The following is an 8,450-nucleotide window of genomic DNA, read 5'->3' as shown; positions in this document are numbered from 1 at the left end:
CCCCCCGACCGCCACCAGCCGACCGCCACCAGCCGACCGCCACAAGGCGACAGCCACCATCCCCAAGCGCCATCCCCGACCGCCACAAGGCGACCGCCACAAGGCGACCGCCACCAGCCGACCGCCACAAGGCGACAGCCACCATCCCCAAGCGCCATCCCCGACCGCCACAAGGCGACCGCCACAAGGCGACCGCCACCAGCCGACCGCCACAAGGCGACAGCCACCATCCCCAAGCGCCATCCCCGACCGCCACCCCCCGACCGCCACCAGCCGACCGCCACCAGCCGACAGCCACCATCCCCAAGCGCCATCCCCAAGCGCCACCCCCGACCGCCACCAGCCGACCGCCACCAGCCGACCGCCACCAGCCGACCGCCACCAGCCGACAGCCACCATCCCCAAGCGCCATCCCCAAGCGCCACCCCCGACCGCCACCAGCCGACAGCCACCAGCCGACCGCCACCAGCCGACCGCCACCGGCCGTTCGCGGTGTGCGCCGCCGTTCCCCAAGCACCCTCCGGGACGAAGCCGGAGCCAGAGAATAGCAGCGGTGGTGCGTAAAAGCTGCGGCCGGGCCTCGCGGAAGGTCCCCGGGCGGCGAGCTGCGGAGCCCCGGCCTCCAGCTTCCACCAGGTAATAGGACCGGGCGCGCGTAAAAGCTGCGGCCGGGCCTCGCGGAAGGTCCTCGGGCATCCAGCGAGATCACACGGCCCCCACCGGAGGCGGCTAGCGCCTCCGTAGAGTAGTACCGGCCCGTGGAAGCGGCCGCCCGTCAGCCTGCGTTGCCGCTGGTCGAAAAATGCACTAAGTGCCAAACCCCATTCATTTACAACGGCGTGTCCGCCAGAGGGCGCACTTCCCCCGGCGGACCAGCCGGCGGGGCTCGTTAGAGAGTGTATCCGCCTGGCAGTGCCTCCTGGACGGCCTGTATTCCGGACCGCGACCGCTAACTTACGGGAGCCTAAACGGCCCGCGGACCAGCCGGCGGGTCCTCCGTGAAAGCCTATCCGCCTGGCGGTGCCTCCTGGCCGGCCTGGATTCCGGACCGCGACCGCTCACTCGCGGGACCCTAAACGGCCCGCGGACCAGCCGGCGGGTCCTCCGTGAAAGCCTATCCGCCTGGCGGTGCCTCCTGGCCGGCCTGGATTCCGGACCGCCACCGCTCACTCGCGGGACCCTAAACGGCCCGCGGACCAGCCGGCGGCTCCTCCGTGAAAGCCTATCCGCCTGGCGGTGCCTCCTGGCCGGCCTGGATTCCGGACCGCCACCGCTCACTCGCGGGACCCTAATCGGCCCGCGGACCAGCCGGCGGATCCTCCGTGAAAGCCTATCCGCCTTCGCCGGTTCCCCGGCCGGCCACGGGTGGCGAGAATCCGGCCTCCTCGCCCGGAGCGCGCTTCGACTTGGGCGAAAAATGCACCAAGTGCCAAACCCCATTCATTTACAACGGCGTGTCCGCCAGAGGGCGCACTTCCTCCGGCCGGCGGGGCTCGTTAGAGAGCGCGTCCGCCTTGGCCGGTTCCCCGGCCGGCCACGGGTGGCGAGAATCCGGCCTCCTCGCCCGGAGCGCGCTTCGACTTGGGCGAAAAATGCACTAAGTGCCAAACCCCATTCATTTACAACGGCGTGTCCGCCAGAGGGCGCACTTCCTCCGGCCGGCGGGGCTCGTTAGAGAGCGCGTCCGCTTTCGCCGGTTCCCCGGTCGGCCGCGAACGGCGAAAAGCCGGCCTCTTCCCCCGGAGCCCGGTGGGCGAATTTTTTTTTTTTTTTTTTTTTCAAAGTGCCAACGGCTCTCGCGCCGCGCTGCGTCCGCCTTCGCCGGTTCCCCGGTCGGCCCGAACGAGCGAAAATTCGGCCTCTTGCCCCGGAGCCCGGTCGGCGAATTATTTATTTATTTATTTATTTATTTTTCCAAAGTGCCAACGGCTCTCGCGCCGCGATGCGTCCGCCTTCGCCGGTTCCCCGGTCGGCCACGAACGGCCAAAAATCGGCCTCTCCCCCCGGAGCCCGGTCGGCGAATTATTATTTATTTATTTATTTATTTATTTATTTTTCCAAAGTGCCAACGGCTCTCGCGCCGCGATGCGTCCGCCTTCGCCGGTTCCCCGGTCGGCCACGAAGTATTGCGCATGATTATACGCGATGTTAATATTTATTTAATTATTAAATAAATACATACATGTGTTTATTAATGATATACGCGATGTTAATATTTATTTAATTATTACCTATATTATGAATAAACTAACGGTGATTTTACACGATTTGACTACATACGTGACCGTGATATAGTGCCGAGGGCTCCCGCGCCGTCACGCGTCCGCCTTGGCACGGGTCGCCCGCGGCAGCGAGCGTTCGGCTCGCGGGGGTCCGCGGGGTGTTATTAGGGAGTGCGGCAGCCGTGCCGAGGCTCCGGCCGGCCGCCGGAAGTCCCGCGGGGGAGCGTCGGAGCTCCGCGAGGCCGGCCGGGGAGCCTCTTAGTCATCGCCCGCGCTCGCGGTGGTCCCGGTCGCTTAAAGTGCCACGGGAGGCGTAGCGATGCGAGTGAGTGTGCGCAAAGTGCGAGAGGCGGTGCATTTACGCGCCGTGTCCGCGAGAGGGAGGCAATTCCCCGTTGCGACCTCCGGGAGATCAGCGGGCCGCCGAAAAGGCTCGGCCGGGGTGCCTGGAGCCTCCTCGGGCGTCGAGTTAGGAGGGGGGCGCGCGGAGAACCGGCTGGATGTCCCCTGGAAGCTCAGCGGGCCGTGGGAAAGGCTTGGCCGGGGTGCCGGAAGCCTCGGCCGGCTTAAAAGTGAGGAGGAAAGCGCGCGGAGAACCGGCCGGAGGTCCCCTGGAAGCTCAGCGGGCCGTGGAGAAAGCTTAGCCGGGGTGCCTGGAGCCTCGGCCGGCTTAAAATGTGAGGAGGAAAGCGCGCGGAGAACCGGCCGGAGGTCCCCTGGAAGCTCAGCGGGACGTGGGAAACGCTTGGCCGGGGTGCCGGAAGCCTCGGCCGGCTTAAAAGTGAGGAGGAAAGCGCGCGGAGAACCGGCCGGAGGTCCCCTGGAAGCTCAGCGGGCCGTGGGAAACGCTTGGCCGGGGTGCCGGGAGCCTCGGCCGGCTTAAAACGTGAGGAGGAAAGCACCGGGAGAACCGGCTGGAGGTCTTCTGGAAGCTCAGCGGGCCGCCGAAAACGCGTAGCCGAGGTGCCGGGAGCCTCCTCGGGCGTCAAAAGTGAGGAGCGACGCACCCCCGAGAACCGCCCGGGTCCTCCAGCCACCGTTGAAAAAGACGTCGAGTCAGGCTACCTTAAGAGAGTCACAGTTACTCCCGCCGTTTACCCGCGCGGAGCGTCATCGCCTCCGCGAACCGTCAAAAATAAATAAATTCATAAATAAATAAATGTCAAGTGAGCCTACCTTAAGAGAGTCACAGTTACTCCCGCCGTTTACCCGCGCGGAGCGTCATCGCCTCCGCGAACCGTCAAAAATAAATAAATACATAAATAAATAGATGTCAAGTGAGCCTACCTTAAGAGAGTCACAGTTACTCCCGCCGTTTACCCGCGCGGAGCGTCATCGCCTCCGCGAACCGTCAAAAATAAATAAATACATAAATAAATAGATGTCAAGTGAGCCTACCTTAAGAGAGTCACAGTTACTCCCGCCGTTTACCCGCGCGGAGCGTCATCGCCTCCGCGAACCGTCAAAAATAAATAAATACATAAATAAATAGATGTCAAGTGAGCCTACCTTAAGAGAGTCACAGTTACTCCCGCCGTTTACCCGCGCGGAGCGTCATCGCCTCCGCGAACCGTCAAAAATAAATAAATACATAAATAAATAGATGTCAAGTGAGCCTACCTTAAGAGAGTCACAGTTACTCCCGCCGTTTACCCGCGCGGAGCGTCATCGCCTCCGCGAACCGTCAAAAATAAATAAATACATAAATAAATAGATGTCAAGTGAGCCTACCTTAAGAGAGTCACAGTTACTCCCGCCGTTTACCCGCGCGGAGCGTCATCGCCTCCGCGAACCGTCAAAAATAAATAAATACATAAATAAATAGATGTCAAGTGAGCCTACCTTAAGAGAGTCACAGTTACTCCCGCCGTTTACCCGCGCGGAGCGTCATCGCCTCCGCGAACCGTCAAAAATAAATAAATACATAAATAAATAGATGTCAAGTGAGCCTACCTTAAGAGAGTCACAGTTACTCCCGCCGTTTACCCGCGCGGAGCGTCATCGCCTCCGCGAACCGTCAAAAATAAATAAATACATGAATAAATAGTCAAGTGAGCCTACCTTAAGAGAGTCGTAGTTACTCCCGCCGTTCGGCCGCTTAAAGTGCCACGGGAGGCGTAGCAATGCGAGTGAGTGTGCGCCAAGTGCGAGAGGCGGTGTATTTACTCGCCGTGTCCGCGAGAGGGAGGTAACTCCCCGTTGCGACCTCCGGGAGAGCAACGGGCCGCCGAAAACGCTCAGCCGAGGTGCTGGAAGCCTCGGCCGGCTCTCAAAGCGAGGCGCGAGGCACCGGGAGAACCGGCTGGAGGTACCCTGGAAGCTCAGCGGGCCGTGGGAAACGCTCAGCCGAGGTGCTGGAAGCCTCGGCCGGCTCACAAAGCGAGGCGCGAGGCACCGGGAGAACCGGCTGGAGGTCCCCTGGAAGCTCAGCGGGCCGTGGGAAACGCTCAGCCGAGGTGCTGGAAGCCTCGGCCGGCTCACAAAGCGAGGCGCGAGGCACCGGGAGAACCGGCCGGAGGTCCCCTGGAAGCTCAGCGGGCCGTGGAGAAAGCTTAGCCGGGGTGCCGGAAGCCTCGGCCGGCTTAAAATGTGAGGAGGAAACCGGCTGGACGTCTTCTGGAAGATCAGCGGGCCGTGGAAAATGCTAAGCCGAGGTGCTGGTTGTCGAATAAGGCTCCGCCATCTCGTAGAAGGTGCTAATAAAGTTCATATCCGCTCGGCTGGAGGTAATTGGCCCGCGGACCGGCCGGCGGGACCTCCGTGACAGCCTACCCGCCTGGCGGTGCCTCCTGGCCGGCGTGCATTCCGGGCCGCGACCGCTAACTTACGGGACCATAAATGGCCCGCGGACCAGCTGGCGGGACCTCCGTGACCGCCTATCCGCCTGGCGGTGCCTCCTGGCCGGCCTGGATTCCGGACCGCGACCGCTCACTCGCGGGACCCTAAATGGCCCGCGGACCAGCCGGCGGGACCTCCGTGACAGCCTATCCGCCTCCCGGTGGCTGCTGGCCGGCGCGGATTCCGGGCCGCGACCGCTAACTTACGGGACCCCAATTGGCCCGCGGACCAGCCGGCGGGACCCCCGTGACCGCCTATCCGCCTTGGCCGGTTCCCCGGCCGGCCACGGATGGCGAGAATCCGGCCTCCTCGCCCGGAGCGCTCGTCGGCTTCGGCGAAAAATGCACTAAGTGCCAAACCCCATTCATTTACAATGGCGTGTCCGCCAGAGGGCGCAGTTCCCCCCGCGGACCGGCCGGCGGGACCTCCGTGACAGCCTATCCGCCTGGCGGTGGCTGCGGGCCGGCGCGGATTCCGGGCCGCGACCGCTAACTTACGGGACCCCGATTGGCCCGCGGACCAGCCGGCGGGACCTCCGTGACCGCCTATCCGCCTGCGCTGGTTCCCCGGCCGGCGCGAATTCCGGGCCGCGACCGCTAACTTACGGGACCCCGATTGGCCCGCGGACCAGCCGGCGGGACCTCCGTGACCGCCTATCCGCCTGCGCTGGTTCCCCGGCCGGCGCGAATTCCGGGCCGCGACCGCTAACTTACGGGACCCCGATTGGCCCGCGGACCAGCCGGCGGGACCTCCGTGACCGCCTATCCGCCTGCGCTGGTTCCCCGGCCGGCGCGAATTCCGGGCCGCGACCGCTAACTTACGGGACCCCGATTGGCCCGCGGACCAGCCGGCGGGACCTCCGTGACCGCCTATCCGCCTGCGCTGGTTCCCCGGCCGGCGCGAATTCCGGGCCGCGACCGCTAACTTACGGGACCCCGATTGGCCCGCGGACCAGCCGGCGGGACCTCCGTGACCGCCTATCCGCCTGCGCTGGTTCCCCGGCCGGCGCGAATTCCGGGCCGCGACCGCTAACTTACGGGACCCCGATTGGCCCGCGGACCAGCCGGCGGGACCTCCGTGACCGCCTATCCGCCTGCGCTGGTTCCCCGGCCGGCGCGAATTCCGGGCCGCGACCGCTAACTTACGGGACCCCAATTGGCCCGCGGACCAGCCGGCGGGACCTCCGTGACCGCCTATCCGCCTCCGCTGGTTCCCCGCTCGGCGTGGATTCCGGACCGCGACCGCTAAATTACGGGACCCAAATTGGCCCGCGGACCAGCCGGCGGGACCTCCGTGACCGCCTATCCGCCTTCGCTGGTTCCCCGGTCGGCCACAGATGACGAATATTCGGCCTCTCGCTCTGGAAGTCCTGCCGACTTAGCCGAAAATTTTCTAAGTGCCATCGGCTCTCGCTCGGAAAAGTGTCCGCCTCGTCTGGTTCCCCAGCTCGGCCTCAGAATTCGAAAATTCGGCCTCTCTGAGGTACCAGGGGTAGGCTTTATGTACTTGGTCCCCCCAGTTAGTGTACTCATCACTTTACCCCCCTTTCGCAAAATATAGTCGGCACGTATGTGCAGAACTGTTTATTTTCATTTTAAAAATTTTCTAAGTGCCAGCGGAAGCTGTCACACACGAACTGTCCGAGCTACCACGGTGCCCATCCCGGGCAGTGACGGCAAAAGGCCGATGTGTGTTTGATGGAAGTCTGAATAATTTCTAAGTGCCAACGGCTCAACCGCCGTAAAGTGTCCGCCTCGGCTGGTTCTCCCGGTCGGCCCGAACGAGCGAAAATTCGGCCTCTTCCCCTGGAGGTCCGGAACATTTTGGCGAATATTTTCAAAGTGCCAACGGCTGTTCCGCCGTAACGTGTCCGACCCGGCTGGTTCCTCCGGTCGGCCCGAACGAGCGAAAATTCGGCCTCTTCCCCTGGAGGTCCGGACGACTTTGGCGAATATTTTCTAAGTGCGAACGGCTGTTGCGCCGTAACGTGTCCGACCCGGCTGGTTCCTCCGGTCGGCCTGAACGAGCGAAAATTCGGCCTCTTCCCCTGGAGGTCCGGACGACTTTGGCGAATATTTTCAAAGTGCCAACGGCTGTTGGGCCGTAAAGTGTCCGACCCGGCTGGTTCCTCCGGTCGGCCCGAACGAGCGAAAATTCGGCCTCTTCCCCTGGAGGTCCGGAACATTTTGGCGAATATTTTCAAAGTGCCAACGGCTGTTGCGCCGTAACGTGTCCGACCCGGCCGGTTCCTCCGGTCGGCCCGAACGAGCGAAAATTCGGCCTCTTCCCCTGGAGGTCCGGAACATTTTGGCGAATATTTTCAAAGTGCCAACGGCCGTTCCGCCGTAAAGTGTCCGACCCGGCTGGTTCCTCCGGTCGGCCCGAACGAGCGAAAATTCGGCCTCTTCCCCTGGAGGTCCGGACGACTTTGGCGAATATTTTCAAAGTGCCAACGGCTGTTGGGCCGTAAAGTGTCCGACCCGGCTGGTTCCTCCGGTCGGCCCGAACGAGCGAAAATTCGGCCTCTTAACCCTGGAGGTCCGTTCAAGTTTAACGAATAATTTCTAAGTGCTAACGGCTGTTGCGCCGTAACGTGTCCGACCCGGCCGGTTCCTCCGGTCGGCCCGAACGAGCGAAAATACGGCCTCTTCCCCTGGAGGTCCGGAACATTTTGGCGAATATTTTCAAAGTGCCAACGGCTGTTGCGCCGTAACGTGTCCGACCCGGCTGGTTCCTCCGGTCGGCCCGAACGAGCGAAAATTCGGCCTCTTCCCCTGGAGGTCCGGAACATTTTGGCGAATATTTTCTAAGTGCCATCGGCTCTTCCGCCGTAAGGTGTCCGACTCGGCCGGTTCCTCCGGTCGGCCCGAACGAGCGAAAATTCGGCCTCTTCCCCTGGAGGTCCTGTCAAGTTTAACGAATATTTTCTAAGTGCCATCGGCTCTTCCGCCGTAAGGTGTCCGACTCGGCCGGTTCCTCCGGTCGGCCTGAACAAGTGAAAATTCGGCCTCTTCCCCTGGAGGTCCGGAACATTTTGGCGAATATTTTCTAAGTGCCATCGGCTCTTCCGCCGTAAGGTGTCCGACTCGGCCGGTTCCTCCGGTCGGCCTGAACGAGCGAAAATTCGGCCTCTTCCCCTGGAGGTCCTGTCAAGTTTAACGAATATTTTCTAAGTGCCATCGGCTCTTCCGCCGTAAAGCGTCCGACTCGGCTGGTTCCCGATGTCGGCCAGAACAAGTGGAAATTCGGCCTCTTCCCCTGGAGGTCAGTTGAAGTTTAACGAATATTTTCAAAGTGCCAACGGCTGCTCCGCCGTAAAGCGTCCGACTCGGCTGGTTCCCGATGTCGGCCAGAACAAGTGAAAATTCGGCCTCTTCCCCTGGAGGTCCG

Source organism: Syngnathus scovelli, unplaced genomic scaffold (genome assembly GCF_024217435.2).
Source record: "Syngnathus scovelli strain Florida unplaced genomic scaffold, RoL_Ssco_1.2 HiC_scaffold_115, whole genome shotgun sequence".
NCBI lineage: Eukaryota > Metazoa > Chordata > Actinopteri > Syngnathiformes > Syngnathidae > Syngnathus > Syngnathus scovelli.
Note: the sequence above shows the minus strand (reverse complement) of the source record.